The sequence below is a fragment of the Micrasema longulum genome, unplaced genomic scaffold (genome assembly GCF_059751315.1).
Source record: "Micrasema longulum isolate JH-2025_06_02 unplaced genomic scaffold, ASM5975131v1 h1tg000012l, whole genome shotgun sequence".
Classification (NCBI taxonomy): domain Eukaryota; kingdom Metazoa; phylum Arthropoda; class Insecta; order Trichoptera; family Brachycentridae; genus Micrasema; species Micrasema longulum.
In genome coordinates, this window is record NW_028277220.1 from 62726 (window position 1) to 79943 (window position 17218).

The following is a 17218-nucleotide window of genomic DNA, read 5'->3' on the forward strand; positions in this document are numbered from 1 at the left end:
TTTTAAATTTTAATTTTATTTATTTTCTAAAAGTAATATCTTATACATATTATGAAGAACGCTTTAAAGAGTTATATTTTCGCAATGGTCTTTTCAAGGGCGTACGGGTTGAAGCGTACGAAGCGTTTTAAATTTATTAAAACAATCAAAAACACTATTCGTCAAAAAAATCACATATTTAAACTAATTTCGTATTAAGTGACATTAATATTTTTAATTATTTTATGTATCTCTTTTAAAGGGAATAATCGTAAGCAAAGCGAGTTTTGTAGTCTGTATGTAAATATATTGTGGTGTGGAGTTCTATCAACTCTGCCTATCCCCAGAAAAATTGATGTGATGGCCTATGACGGTTTTGTCTCTCGTTTATTTGCTAAACAGTCAAGATGAAAGAGATAGAATTTAATCCGACATTTATATAATTTACTAATGAATTGTGTGTATATTTAAACCTTAATCTTTGAAAACGTTAATCATCCCACAATCATTTCAATCCACTGCAACCTATGGAATAGCTGGCTGGGGGGTTGTGCGGTCCATTTTAAAGCCTCTTATAATTTCACATAAATTATTATTGAGAATAATATTCCGGCGCCCTTCAACATACCCGTCAGAACAGTTGTCCCAATACATGAAGGTGCTGGATATGAGACAACTGTACCTAAAAGAAGCACTTACACACTTCTGGTCGAACGATGAGGAGAGGTCTCAGCAAAATGTCCGTACGAGGTTTTCCCAGAGCACGAATTATGTCATACCCAAAGCCCGTACGACTTTTGCTAAGAGGCATCTCTCATTTATCGCACCGAGAGTGTTCAATATTTTGGAAGGGCGTATTAAGCTCTCAAGGACAAAAACTATTTTCAAGAAAGGAGTTAAGGACTGGATTTTCCTTAGTGGGAGGGATTTGAGTATGAAACTCCTTAATGATTTTCCGAATGTAAAGTATATGTTTTTTTTAATATTTTTAATTTTTTAAATGTCTGTGTCAACTAATTGCTCGTCCTATCTCAACACAGGACTTCTAGTCCCATGGAGTTGGGACTTATGTCTCAAATAATTTACAATAAACTTATGTATGTAAATAAATAAATAAATCATAAAACAAAATTATGTACGTATTACATACTATGTGGAAGCCTAGCGATAATATGTGATAAAAAAAAAAAGAATTCTCTAAGAATTATTTTTTTTAAATTCTCACATTTCACAACATCTTCGATATTAACACTTGTTAAAGCCCAGAGGTGCTTTTCTGAACCACTCTCGCGGCACGAGAAAACAGTTTTTCTCGTGTATTTTGTATGTAAATACACGAAATAATACGGCCGCGAGAGCGTTTGCAATACCAGCCCAGAGATAATAAAATATAAGCTTTGCTTGACATTGTTAAATCGCTTCACGAAATAGCGCCAAGATACCTATCGGACCTCTGTATTAAGTCAAATACATGTCAAAGAAAATCTACTCCTAGGTTAGCATTTTATTCGGGCAGAGGAAAACATCCAGCTACTCCAGCGTTGGCCAAACACCTGGGTTCAGAGATCAGCCCCTCTGACTGGAACCAATATAATAATTAATTGTATTTTCAAAATCAATATGGATATTGTAGAGAAATGTTATCATACATAAATGTAAAAAAATAAAATAAAAATACGTTGCCAGAAAAACGCGACGTGTTTAGCCTTGGTTGTTGTGACGTCAAGATTCGTGATAATGTTCCAAACAAATTTCGATGACCAGGAACAAATAAACATGAATCGTGACGTATTAGGGGCGTGGCCAATGGAATGGCCGTTTTTGCGGGAATTCAAAATTACAAATTAAAAAATATTTTTCATGCTACTAATAATCGGCAATTTTTTTTTTACAGGACAGTATTTCATAGACCTTTATTACTTTTTTTTTATAAAAAGGTGATATTTCCCTATTGCCTTCACACTTGCGAATCGTCAATAGTAGTAGTTCAGATCTCGACTGAAATCTCACTTTTTTCCTTGATCAAATCCTTAATTTTAAAATCGGTTTTTTAAAATATGTAAGCGATATGTATACAATTATTGTAATGCGCCGATTGAGGTGATTTTACACAAAAACGGCACTGCACAAATCAGCCAAATATTATTATTATTGGAAATGGAGCTCCGATTGCACGTCTTCAGCGCGATAGAATAAAGAACTAAAACCTACATGTCTCACTTACGTATTAAGAAAGGGGAGATAGAGTTATCACACGCGGAATTTCAAAGGAACACATCATTTTGATCATTTTCTTCAGGAAGGCTTATCTAGTTATTTAAATCTATGTCCACAACTCACATTATTTTGAGTTAGATATATTTCTGTGGCGAATTACACAATCTAGTGATACCGATAACTGCGGAGAAGATAGAAATATAATATTCACTTTTTATACGCAAAATTTAAGTACCATATCACACTGATTTAAAAATCCACGTGTAAAACATACGATAGACGATTGTTCGACACTGACTCGCCAATGTAGTTGAAGACATACTGAACGACGAGGAGAACGGACTAGCCGCTGGCAGTTGGCACTAGTGGTGGAGGACTGGTGTATGGAATATGGAGGGAGTCACCCCATCGATCAGAAGACTCGAATAAGAGAATGTATATTCAATTAGGTACTCGGTCAGATTTACTTTGTGCAGCTCAATCCACGATCAGGTATTTTGTATTTAAAATGTGCCGTTTGTATAAGTATTCTTAGGCAGTAATTGAGACCACAAAATACCCTTTCCTTAAAACGCTGTTAACAGCCCTTAAGGGCGCGAAATTGGCAAACAAGGTATACTGAGGGCGTAACTAGAAAAACAAAGCCAAGTTTACTATAAACAAACTATTAATTATTATATCACAATGGATGACCGTCAACTCACGCGTATTTCGACAATTAAGAATCTTGAGGTCATCTAATTATTTATTTATTTATATATATATACGCCCAATGGGCATTTTTAAAGACATATTTATACATATACAAATTATTATAAAAAAAGTAGAAAGACTCAATGGTATATAGTAGACTTTGTGAGAGTGGAAGCGGGAGAGAAGTGTTTACAATTGAATTTGAGTCAGTGATCGTTTGAAAGAAGACAACTTGTTATTAAAGAAATCAAGACTTGTTTCTTTGTTGGCAGACCTAAGAATTCTGGGCACAGGGGAATGTAAACCATAGTTAGTTCTATGTCTTTCGGTATGAAAGAGGAAGTTTTGTCTGAGGTTTCTAGTCGGGATATTTAATTATATTGAGCTCAGTAGTTCAGGCGCATTAAAGAGTGAGTTGAGAATTTTAAATAGGACTATAAGGTCGGATTTATTTCGACGGTCTTGAAGAGAATATATATTTAAGGTAGTTTCTAACTCATTATACGTATATTGGTCTCTGGATAAGCCCAACCTCCAGCCTATCTTTCTCAAAAATCGATGTGGAACTGATTCAACATTCTTGATGTGAACATCATAATATGGAGACCAGATAACAGAGGAATATTCTAGGTGCGGCCGAACTAGAGAACAGAAGAGAGTCAAACATCTATGAAAGCTCACAGCGAGAGAAAATGTGACTTTGCACTGAAGATGTTGGGTTTTATTTTTCTGGTAGGGTTTTCAATGATTCCCGAACACTCAGAATCCTGTACAACTCGTTGGTTCGGACCCGGCTTGAGAGTGCTTCGGTGATATGGAGTCCGCACGAACTATTCGAGATATTTGGCGAGATATTCCCCCATGTTGGAGGGTTCAGAAAAAAAATCTAAGGTATCTCTACATGAGGGAGTATGGTAGTAATCCGTGGCTCTATTCTACCGCTTTACCTCTTAGGCATGCTTGGTACCAGCCATTCGGTTTTTTAATATGCTAATATGTCTTCTTGCTCATTCCGATCATTGTGGTTTCGGATGCGAAAGGGGCATGCTTTACACGCTGTATCGAGAAAACTAAACGAATAATTTTATTTTTCGTCGAATGCAAATTTGTCTTTAAAAATTTAGTCTGAGATAAGCATCAGAGCAGGGCGGACGTCGCGTCGCTTAAGGTATTGTTGACACATCATCAACTCACGCGTGCTCAATCGGTGCAAACTAGAGTACGCCGGCTCATTATAAGAGGAGAGAAGAGAAGGAAGAAACTCGAGATAATGATAAAAATTGAAGGGAAAAGAGGTATCGGCCGGTCGAACGCCATAATAACGGCCAAAACAGAGCTCTACAAACAATCGTGACTCTCCGTAAAACGATTGGACTGTGAAAAGGGAGAATATTAGGGCTTTAATATGTTGCCTATAAAAATACCACCCATTGTTCTTGTGTATTTGTTCGTGAACCAAATTAAAGTACAATAATATTATTATAATCACGAAACCAGATGTGAAATGAATTCAGCAATCGCGGCAAAGTCGTGTCGAAATTGAGCGTTATGAGCGATTTCTCGGAGAATGCTGGGAGATGTTATGTGTGGAAACATTTCTGATAATTAAATGTGTATTCTTGTCTATTTAAAGGAAAGTAATGAAATGATTAAGTATATTATATTGTAGTCTTGCGAGTCGACGTTCCACATATCACACAGAGCGTTCTATGTTCCACTTTCCTCGGCTATCAACATCAACCAACGAACAAAAGCTTGGAAGGTTCCAGAAGCGAGATTATATTAATTGCATTATATTGTTGTATTAAAATAAGACTGTTGGTTGATGGGTGCGTAGGTTCTTAACGTTTTAGGCATAGAATTAAGAATAGTCCAGAAACCGCATACGCACATCAAACAGAAGGCGACTAAACTACTCGTAAATGAGTAGGTTTACGTTTTGACCCATTAGTTTGTTTGTAGACGTCGCTCAGTACGCAACTCCTGATTTGAATTCAACTATACCGTGTTGTGTCCTTTTAAACTGTAGAAATACTGCTAGGATCTTAAAGAAACATGATGCAATCACATTTCATGTGTAATTAGCAAATGAATGTGTATGTAACAAATGCATCACTTAAGGCTTGAATTATTTTTCCAGATCAGATTCTCAAAGAAACAAAATGAACATTTCGTTAGTGTTGCCAGGGTAGTAATTTTTTTACCCTTCTTTGCTCATCTAATGAGAGAACTAATGAAAATTGGATCTCGGATTAAACAACTCTATCGTGGACATTTGACCGATATTATCTTTAAAACATCAAATATTGTTTAACATGATATAAAAATATCTGTTTTATATAAAATAAAATTAGTTTTATATTTTAAGTTTAAAGTTCATTAATTCAATTACTCTAATTAAATGACCCATTACTTATATACTCTGTTGTGTCAATCAATACTTCCGCGTGCACAATACAATTTCATAGAAAGTAACAGATTGCTTTTTTTTTACCTTACATTTGTGTAATAATTATATTTTTTCCCATCGTACAACATTACGCGGCGGCATCACGAATGCGCGCGGCGAAAGTGGGGATAGTGGGGGAATTATTGGACACAGTCCGATGTATTCAAATATGATTTTACGCTCCTTCTGGACTATTCTTAATTCTATGGTTTTAGGTTTAAGAGCTAGTTGCACCATAAAAAGGTACGTTAAAAAAGTTTTAAATTTTATGATTGCCGGGTTTATGTCAAAACGGGCAAAATAACGCCCTTATGCTGGGCTCATTCGTATTTAGAATCTTATGTGACTTTATAAGACACACACAAACTTTTGGTTGAATTTCCAGAGTTAAAAAGCGCGTCATGTGGTCCGAAAAATACGGTACATTAACAATAATTATGAATGTCGCAATGTCTCTGTTTAAATTTGTTGCAACAGAGAGGGAAAACATTTTTGAGAAGGGAATATGGGAGTCTAGGCATTTACAGGGCTTATGACATGTCGTTGGCTGGTTTAAGTGGCCACTTTACACACTGTGTAACATTCACCATTCTGCCTATGTTTGAACATACACATTTCCTCAACTCTTCCATCTGTTGACTTTTGTGAAGTAAGTGCCTAGACTCCCATATTCCCTTCTCAAAAATGTTTTCCCTCTCTGTTGCAACAAATTTAAATATGAGCAACTCCCTAGGGAGAAAATCCAGCCAGTCTGCAAGCATTTGGACATACTCAAAATATTGTTGAAAGTCTCTGTTTGATTGCAGGAATAATATATGCACAAGTTCCCAGCGTTTTTAAATTCTAAACAAACTGATCAAGGGTTGCACACAATTGAATTAATAACATTTTTGTCTCGTATAGAAAAATACATAATAAAGATTTGTGTGCGATTCAAATATGAATGAGTAAAACGCCGCATTAGCTCATTATTTATCAAAAGTCTGTCAATAATGATGATTTTATACCTATGTTCAAATATTAATTACCATTATTGGGTGTTTTTATTTTACAACACTTATCATGTATAGCGTTAAGGCCGTAGGTATTTTGATAAAAATTAGAGAAATATTATGATTTTGTCAATTTAAAAGCCGTTCTTTCAAAATCTATTTTTAAAAAAAGTAAATGAACATTAGATAAAAACAATAATTACTTGTATAACTAAAATATAATTACTTGTTCACGGGCAAATAAATACTAAATTGACGTACATTGGCCAATGTCTTTAAAAAATACCACAATATTTGAGTCATTTAAAAATCTTTTACAAAACCAAAATTTAATTTTTATCTTTAATACGAGTAACTTTCCTGTTCAATTTATTATCTTTACATCATTAGAACAAATTTTACTAGAATACTCCGTCTTTATATGTGTACCAATGTACTAATTCAAAGCAGCCAGAAACTAAAATGCACGCAACGATCCATAGAAAGACAGATGCTCGGTGTATGTCTAAGCGACAGAATAAGAAATGAAGAAATAAGGCGCCGATCCGGAGTCGTGGATATCATGGATCGCGCAGCAAAATTAAAATGACAGTGGGCAGGACACTCGGCGAGGCAAAATGATGGCAAGTGGACACCCAGAATAATAAAGTGGAGACCACGGGCACACAAAAGAAGTGTTGGAAGGCCACAAAAAGATAGATCGATGACATTGTCTCGATAGTTGGTGAAATATGGATGATAAAAGCGGGTGATGGGAAGGAATGGAGACGTTTGAAAAAAGGCTTTATCCAGCAGGGGAGAAAACAAGGCTGAAGAAGAAGAAAAATTTACTAATTCTTAGTTATTATATTTTAGTTATATTATAAAAAAAATTAAGTATATTTTTTTATCAGGAATACCTTAGAAAACCATTTTTTTTAATGCCACTGTTTTAAAATGGCAAAAGCGTATGTCTACGTTACTTTTTTATCGGACTACAGTCTTAATAATCCAGTCATATGTACATATTTGAAAGAGCATCCGAGACTACGTGTTTTTCATTTTGCGTGAAAAAAACCTTCAAAATCCGATAACTATTTTAAAACTATTCAAGTTGAATATTGAGGTAACTCTAGTTAATCGGCGTACTCAAATGAATCGTTGAAACCTATAAACACACAAGTATAGCAAATTTGACCACTTAGGCACTCGGCACGAAATAAAATAGTGGAAACTGTAATAAAATTGCCGAGTTTTCCATCATACCAATTTTGAACACGCACATAATAATATTATGTAGGTTTATACGTAATAATATATTTTGACATTGACCCATAAGGTAACGGACCACGACCTAGAACACAAAGTCGAGATTAAACATTGAATAAAAACCTGAAGATATATTGTTATGGTATTTATTACAATCAATATAGTGTAAAGTTTCCGCAAACCAAATTTAGTAAAATTAAGGAATGATGACTACTGTCCATGCTATGATATTTCTTCACAGAGTATCAGAACATCTGTTATTTCAGTGCCCATTTTTCAGTTTACAACGCCATAATCTTTAAGCAGAATGCAGGAAAGATGGAATATCTTTAACAGATATCCACACTGTGGTTAAAAGTAGTTATCACGCGCCATTGTTCTTGAACTTTGCAACAATGGTGATTGAACTCATAAAGGTAATAAACCAAAATCAGTGATCGAACATCCCATTTCCAGGACAAACAAAAACGATTTTTCCGAGTACCTTAGCCTTGTACATGACACGTAAGGGTACTAAATACAGGGGTCCATATATATATTTTAAAAAATAAAAAAGGAAAGAAGAAATCGAGTAGTTTCCAACATTAATTTATTAAGAAGGTGGTTCTACACTGCAATATTTCATATTCCCAGACTGACATCTGAAGCATAAGGCTGATCACCTCACCTTCGTGTGATAGACGATCGATGCGCGCTGCCTCGAGTGTACCGATGCAGTGCCCTATGATGGCGATGTATCGAACGGAGAATGGATTAGAAATGATAATAGCATGCGATATGACGACGGTCAGTGAACCGCCACCGTCCGACGGTCCGACGGTCCGACGACTCCGACGGCCCAACTCCCAACTCCAAGCCGCGAGCGCGAGATCGTACTTTCGCCTTCACATTGTTCGTGCATCGTGCGCCACAGTACATAATTACAATGGCCATTTAGATTACCGATCTAAAACAACGCAAACGAGACGTTATTTTCATAACACGGGATTGTCAAATCCTATCGTGTAAAGCCAAGCCTGATTATCTGTTTTTCATTCGCTATGAAAATTGCGATGTTTGCAAAAAAATTCATTACCATCAATATTTTAAGTAAGATTAGTAAAAATATTTAGAAAACATAACATTCGTAAGTACGCGACCTAGAAAAACTGGTAACATCTTAATTCTAAAATTAAATACAGCTACAGCACAACATCATTATACATAGAGGAACGTTATAATAATAAAAATACGTATATAGTTTTAGTCCACTTTTATTTAGAAATTTTTACCAGTGACCGGGTTTCGTCGTGACCGACATCGTCAGACTGGTGGGAGACTAAACGAATTTCTATGTTTCTATGTTAACCGCTTAAAGAATTGCTTCGATAAAATAATATTAAACGATCAGGACACACGTTCATTCCCTATTATCCCACAATAAATAAATAAATAAATATTGTATCCATTAAAATACAAACAATACTAATCTACTCGTATAAGAATTAACTGCCGGGAATTTTACTTTCAGAGAATCACTCAATTACCCCCGGGCCCGGGGACATAGCTGTCGATGGAACTACCAACCAGCGGCTCCTGTTATATTTTAATAAAATTTAAATACATGTAATTCAAATACATTTTCATTATAAAACTTCATAAAATTACACAATTTTCACCGGTTTTTATTATATACGGGGTTTTCCAATAAGAGGTTTCATTTTGAATAGCCCGCTATTTGGGCAGCTGTCACTTTCGAAGCTGTCATCTTTTGACATTTAACAAGTAAAAACTACGTCATTACTAAAAATGGAACGATACACGCTTCAACAACGCATTGAAATTGTTATAATTCACTACAAAAATGGTGAAAATTTTGCGGTCACAGTTCGCAAAACTAACGCACTTTTGGGTCGTTGTGGAGCACCTTCTCGGCCGGCAATAGTGAAACTGGTGAAAAAATTTGAGCTGTTGGGACAAGTTAGTGATGTGAAGAATCGAAACCGTGTGCGTCGCTCAAGAACAACTGAGAATATTGCTGCTGTAACCCGTAGTGTTGACGAAAACCAAGTTAGCCGATTCCTCGTCGATCTTTGGAATTAGGCATTCCACAAACGACATTACACCGTATTTTGCATAAAGACCTAAGTCTTAAGGCTTTTAAAGTTCAGTTAACACGAGAACTCAAGCCGGCCGATCACCAGCAACGTCGTATCTTCGCTGATTGGGTCCTTGAAATGCATAAAACTGATCCTGATTTTCATCGAAAAATCATCTTCAGTAATGAGGCCCATTTTCACCTCGGAGGCTAGGTTCATAAGCAGAATTGTCGAGATTGGGGCTCGGAAAATCCAAGAATGATTGTTGAAAAGCCTCTCCCTCCTCAACGTGTCACTGTTTGGTGCGGATTTTGGGCTGGCGGTGTGATCGGACCTTACTTATTCGAAAATGAGGCCGGTGCAACTGTTGCGGTGAATGGATTGCGCTACCGAGCTATGATTAATGATTTTTTTATGGCCGGAATCGGAAGATATTGATGTGGACGACGTTTATTTTCAAGAAGACGGCGCTACGTGCCACACAAGCAACGAAACCGTCGCAACTTTGCGAGAAAAGTTTCCTGACCGTGTTATTTCTCGAAAAGGTGACCACAATTGGCCACCGAGATCTTGTGATTCAACACCTTTAGACTTTTTTCTTTGAGGCCACGTGAAAGATAAGGTCTATGCCAATGCTCCACAATCGATTCAAGACCTTAAAGATGTAATTCGTGAAGCTATCGAGGACATACAGCCGAATGTGCGAATTGGTCATGGAAAATTTCATGAAAAGGATATGGTGCTGCAAGCGTAGCCGTGGCGGCCATTTGGCTGATATCGTTTTCCATTGTTAACGGCTTACCTTCCTCTTTACAATGAAATAAACACCCATTGATTTCTCTTAAAAAATACTAGTTTTTTTATATCAAAATGAAACCTCTTATTGGAAAACCCTTTATATTCAAACAAAACTTAAATTCATACAATTGTTATTACTTTATACTTAAATTATTTTAATTTAAACTCTTTTATTTCCATAATTATCTAAAATCATTATTTACAACCCATGCTTGCACTCGTATATAATATAGAAATTTGTTTGGTCTTCCACCAGTCTGACGATGTCGGTCACGACGAAACCCGGTCACTGGTATAAATTTATAAATAAAAGTGGAATAAAACTATATACGTATTATTATAATTAAAATGCAGTTCCACCAAGAAATGTCAGTAGAAAAACTCAATCTATAATGGAGGAATACCTTTTTTAAACTCTTGTGTGCCTGTGATGTCACACTAGTCGACATAGGACACAAGACTTGATATATATATATCTCTTATTAAAAAAAATGATGAACTTGTATTTTTTGTAATCTTCAAATGGACATTTTCACACCGGATTTGGAGAGTACAATTTGTATAACTATGCTAGATGTTAATACAAAAATATTTATCCTTGCTACGGGAACGATGAATTTACGCTAATTAAGAAACACATATGTATAAGAGAGAGCACGAAGATAGAACTCATAACTAGGAAGACAGAGACGCTGTTCTATGGTGGGTGTTGTGTAAAATAGATTCAGTCGGTTGATGACAGTGATGGGGGACGCACGCGCGTAATATGAGTTTTAATTTATTTTGGTATAACAGGGCTAAATTATATGTTTTATATGCGTAAATTCTGGAAAAGGAATTATAAAACAGTATATCTGCATGTTTTTTTTTCTTCAAATGTCTGAACTTTTTACTAAAATATTCCGTCTTTTACTAGTGGTAACACGATGTACGAAAAAAAAATCATTTTTTAAAAAAAATCGCGGCCCTGTACTATATTTTCAAAGATTTTTTCGCTAAACCGTTCCTTTGTTTTCATAATATGAAATGTTTAAACGAGTTTCAATTAATAATATACGCCACTGGCTAATAGAGTCGCCCATACGGACAAAAACAATTCTATCACGTATCAAGTATCAACCACGAAGTAAGCTACAGTTTACAAAAATACAACGGGCCGCATGTACGCAGAAATGCAAACGCAAACCGAAACCGTCCGTTAAATTTGTTGTTAAACTTAAAACCAAACCATACACTTTTAACGCTTTTTTCTATGCAATAGAAAGGCCTTCTCTAGCGAATTACAACTCTGAGGTTTTAACGAATATATTTAATATTTCTACCCCAAATTTAAAAATAAAAAAGCTGAAACCTTCACAGATGTGGGCGAGATTATTTTACTTCACAAAAATCAACGGATGGAAGAGTTGATGGAAAGTGGATGGTAAAATATAGGCCGAATGATGAATGTTACTCAGTATGTAAAATGGCTACTTAAACCAGCCAATTACAGGTCATAAATGTAAATGCCTAGACTTCCATATTCCCCTTTCAAAAATGTGTTTCCCAGTTGCAATAAATTTCAATCCTGCTAGGAGTGGAATCCATCCATGTTGGACACTCAAAATAATTACAATATTTGAGTTTGTCCAAATGTTTGTAGACAAATTGTGAATGTTACACAGTGTGTAAAGTGGCCACTTAAACTAGCCAATTTTTAAAAGTTTTATTTATTTTAACAAATGAGTAACGTACATAATTGTATTATTGTTCCCGCAATGACAGGTCATAAGTCCTGTTAATGCCTAGACGTCCATATTCCCTTCATTGAGGTAGTTAACAAATTACTCCACCCCTGTTGTAATTTGTTAACTAAAAATAATTCTTACTGATGAAATATAATTATTAAAATTCATCAACAAGTCATCAAAAATTTTAAAAATGAAGAAATACGGATGTTTAAATTCAAGAAGTATGGTCAAGTTTTCACAGGAAACTTATAGTTATCAGTAAGTCATAATGCTTGGAGTTATCAGTAAGCCATAATGCTTGGAGTTATTAGTAAGCCATAATGCTTGGAGTAGGTTCTTCACCTTTCTTTAGATATGTGTCCAACACATTTATACATTTGAGAATAAAGCGATGAGTGTTAAAGCGTTAAAAAAGTGCTGGATATTTAATAATATTCTTTATAAAAAAATATTTGAACTGTAAGTAAATAAATACTGTTCTTCAGTCATCACAGAACCAATTATGGTATTTAGTCGCCTTTGTCCAGAATGATGCGTGCACTTTAGAAATTAAAAGACGTATCCTAATAGCAAAAAATGCCATGACTCGACTGACTAAAATTTGGCAAGATCGGGGCATCTCGAAAAAAATTAAAATATTCATAGTGCGTACGCTTGTGTTCCCAATGTTCTTGTATGCCGCAGAATCGTGGACAATTAAAGCACGTGAGCAGGAGAGAATAGATGCCTTCGAGATGTGGTGTTGGCGTCGAATGCTGAGAATACCATGGACAGCCAGAAGAACAAATGTCTCTATACTGGAAGAACTCAACATAAAAGTTCGCCTATCGGCCATATGCTGCCAACGTATGCGCAGTTCTTCGGTCACATAGCTAGACGTGACCCAGAAAATCTGGAGAAAATAATAATCGCGGGCAGTGTGCCAGGACGAAGAAGCAGAGGCAGAGCTGGAGCTCGATGGATCGACCAGGTGAAAACAACCTCACGGGCGACCCTATATGGAGAGTACCAATGATCACGACCCTCAGAACTGAGGAACGACAGAGAAGAAGAAGTCCAGAATGATCAGGACGATAAATACATTTAAATATCTTGACTATTATGGAGTCAGGTTTCATCAAACAACTCGTCAATCTGTTGTGTAAATTTGTGTAACATTCAATTATATTCTTGTAGATGGGGTCAATGCTAAATGAACTCCTGACACCACTGCTACCAAGGCCTCGATTATGATGGGAAGATGAGGACGTCACACCTTCACCATGACGGTATAGTTGAAGATAAATTCTCTCGAGCGATTACGAAGATATACTACCGATCCCCCCGAAAATGTTGTTCCACCGAGCAATTAATGAATTACGATTAACTTCAATTTTTTATCTTTCTGGGGTTGGCACATTTTTTCTTAAAAGTCTATTAAAAATATGAGAGAGAAGTAAGTAAATTTTAAAGTCGAATTAAATTCCGAGATAACTATCCGTTTTGAAAACGAGCGGCTAGATGCAGTGTTTAGACTGGCTAGATACTGCCCTATCAACATACAAGAGCATCTAATAAATTTAGTTATTGTATTTTTTCCATTTGTTTTACAATCTTTCTGAGTGTACGTATCGAGAGACGGCCTTTTAATCGCTCAGTAGATAAATACAGGCGATCGTTAAGTATACCGTCTTGATAATTGGTAATTGTCAAAAGTCATATTCAAGCGAGCATTTTTTGCTTGAATTGGGATTTATTGAAGTTAATAATCGCTTTGAAGTTGGCACTTTTTACAGAAGCTTATTTAAAATATATTTTAAATGTTAATGAAATAAGGAATGCGGATTAAATGTTCGGGGTCATTCATTGGTTCTATTCGATCATATGCCGTCGAAATGACAAGTTGGTAGAACAGAAAACAAGAAGTACAGAAGTTCAGTGTACCGTCTAGATATGTACAGCTGAAGATAGCATTCATAATCGAGGCCCTGAGTAGATATATCGTAAGAGGTCCCCTGTAAGTCAGTTCTCTCCCTCCAAGCCCGGGTTTATAAAGGGCCTGGCTGTTGATTGGAGGAGAGATCTCATATTGCTAAATCTCCTCCTCCAAACCTCTATAGTAAATATATATAGTAGTCCTAAAAGTAGTGGGCTATTCCATTATAACACCCACTCACCTACCCTCTCACACACTTACACTCACACAAACACACTAGCATGTATTGTACGAGTATTTAATGTATTTCTGTGGATATCTGTCATTGGTTTTATTCTCTGTATATTTTATTTGTTATATTTTTTTTTCATGTATTACTGTTAATAAAAAATAAAAATAAAATTAGGTAGGTATATACTCAACTCTAACTATTCTTACGTAGCTAATATCTAACATATAGTATAGTTTATACAAATCAACTCTATTTATTTACTTCTAAGATAATGAATGGTACCTTACATTTGTTATTGTTATGTACCTATTTTTATTTTTTTTACTAAACCTTTATTTTTCATGAGAACAATACATAAAGAAATAAAAAATACAATACTTTAGGTTGAACATGCTAAAAAAGAGTCACGGTCTTGTGTATGGCAAGTGTCCAAAATAATATCAAATATTATCAATATATAATATTATATTATAATTAATGAACAACATTTAAACATAACAAATAGTGATTATTATACCAATGTCGTTATTGTTTGTGAACCATAATAAATAAAATAATTAAAATTTATAATTAATTTTATCTTGCTTTCTCTGTTTTTTTTTTACTACTTTTTGAATACGTATAAGCATATTAAATTAGATTTACATTTTTTAACATTTAAAAAAGAAGAAAAACTTTTTATTTGATTAAATTATATTTTGTACCTTTTTTGTTTAATCTACCTATTAGTATGTCTAAATATATTTTACCTTTTTATTTATTTATTATAATTTTTTATCATATTATAAACATAAAATTATAAATTTATACAAGGTTGCTTTTACTATCTGACTATGGTACTCACCTGTTCATAATTATTATGGATAACTTATACAGCGCCATTTTTGTAATATGATACCTCAAGGGCACTTCACAAAGTGATTCTATAGATAAATAAATTTAAGTTTGTTTTTTATTTTGTTATCACATGCTACGGATTTATTGAAATGATTTTGATCCATGTGTGGGACTCTGCCATTTGCGAATGTCAGCTTGAGGAGAGAGCTTTAAACTATGTTTTTTTGGATGCCCCATAATTTTTTGTTATCCTGGGTTTCTATCCGACCTCTCCGATATTAACATCCCATTCCCTATTCATATTCTAACTTTCCTGTCCCCACCCAATAAACGTGTATTTAAAATTCTATGTTAAGATGTAAATATGTTATATATTTTGTAAATATTCAAAATATCAAATACTAACTCACTAACTAGTATATATTAACACATGTGTAAATATCAAAATAAATTTTTAAAAAAGGAAAACTCGACACTGACCAGAACACCCCAGTTGAGAGGTGAAAAGGCCATAAATAACGAAGAAGAAGAAGACTATCTAACTAGGGTTTTTTAACTCGTTCTAAGCCAGTCAAATATATTTGTACAGGTGTTCTTTAAACCCTGTCACATCCGAAACCACGATGATCAGTACGGGTAAGAAGACATATTAGCATATTTAAAAAATATTTTAATGTGCCAATATGTCTTCTTGCTCATACTGATCATTGTGGTTTTGGATGTGACAGGGTTTAATGAACACCCTGTATACAAAAGAGTTGTTGTTGCTAAAAGTCACTGCATGCCATATATATAATAAATATCCAATATTTTGAGTTTGACCATATTTTTGTAGACAAGGACTGGATTCAACTCCCTGGGGAGCTGTTAACATTAACATATTACAACAGAGATGAAGAAAATTTAAGATAAGGTAATATAGAAGTCTAGGCATCTACAGGGATTATGACCTGTCATTGGCTGGTTTAAGTGTCCACTTTACACACTATGTAACATTCACCACTCTCCCCATATTTGAATATCTATATTCCTTCAATTCTTTCATCTGTTGATGTTTGCAGAGTTAAAGAGCAGAAACCTTTATTTATGCGTGTGAGATTTATCTAATTGAATTATTTCACCTACCCACATGTTTATAAATCCACCTGGTCCATGAAGAAGTATAGAAATTTAAAAAAATAAGATTTTCAGGCGTTGCCAATACAATATAAAAATAAGTTACTTTTTGTTGATCATTTAACGCTATCTTATATCTTGGTTATTGTTTTATTTGTCTGTATACTTTTCGTGCCTTATTATTTTGCGTTAAGCGTGTATCCCAATAGATTCATCTAATATTTACATTCCAAAACATAAGGATGGACATTTCAACCTTTGATAAGTAACAAAACGTTCCAAGTTATGGACTTAAGACCCGAATACTGTAGTCAAATACGCTAGTTCAAACTGTGACTATCTTGACTTTAAATATAATACTTTCAGCTCAGTAATTTACTAAATTGTACAAGTTTTTAGTGTAATTATTACATTCATTAAATGTCAAATGCAGGATTTGTGATAAGAATTTTAGTCTGTTAAAACGTCTAAAGGCAAATTAAAAACACAAAAGGAATTCCAACACATGCCAAACATATTACATTAAGTTACGCGCAGTAAATAAAAACGCTACTTTCTGTCAATTTCGCAAAGAAAGAAAGATTTGAGTAGGTAATCATTACTTTTATTGCGGGTGTATATTATGGAACGGTAGCAATATCGATTATAACGCTCTATACGAAATAAAGTAATCACAGTATACGTATTGTGAACAATAGTGATATAAAATAAATGTCAGACTTACCATTTTAAAAACAATTTAAATAACAGTCGCAAAAATACACTAAAAAAGAAACGTAAACAGCCTTCCAAAAAACATGGCCGAAAATTACTAATTATTAGGGTTGCCAAAAGTATTAAAACACATTCGCCAAAAATGTGGGAAAAGAAATAATTTTTATTCATACAATAACTCGTTTCAAATTCAATAATTTATATCCAAGTGTAAATCATT

General features: G+C 34.5%; 1 long non-coding RNA gene across 1 annotated transcript in view; it reads right to left on the minus strand.

Annotated features, from left to right (window-relative positions):
* LOC148285695 (uncharacterized) overlaps positions 1–17078 on the minus strand; it is a 37438-nt gene extending 20360 nt beyond the window's left edge. The window contains exon 1 of the long non-coding RNA XR_015824155.1: positions 17009–17078. This is a non-coding gene — a long non-coding RNA (uncharacterized LOC148285695). The remainder of the gene's footprint in view (positions 1–17008) is intronic.
* Positions 17079–17218: the final 140 nt, after the last annotated feature.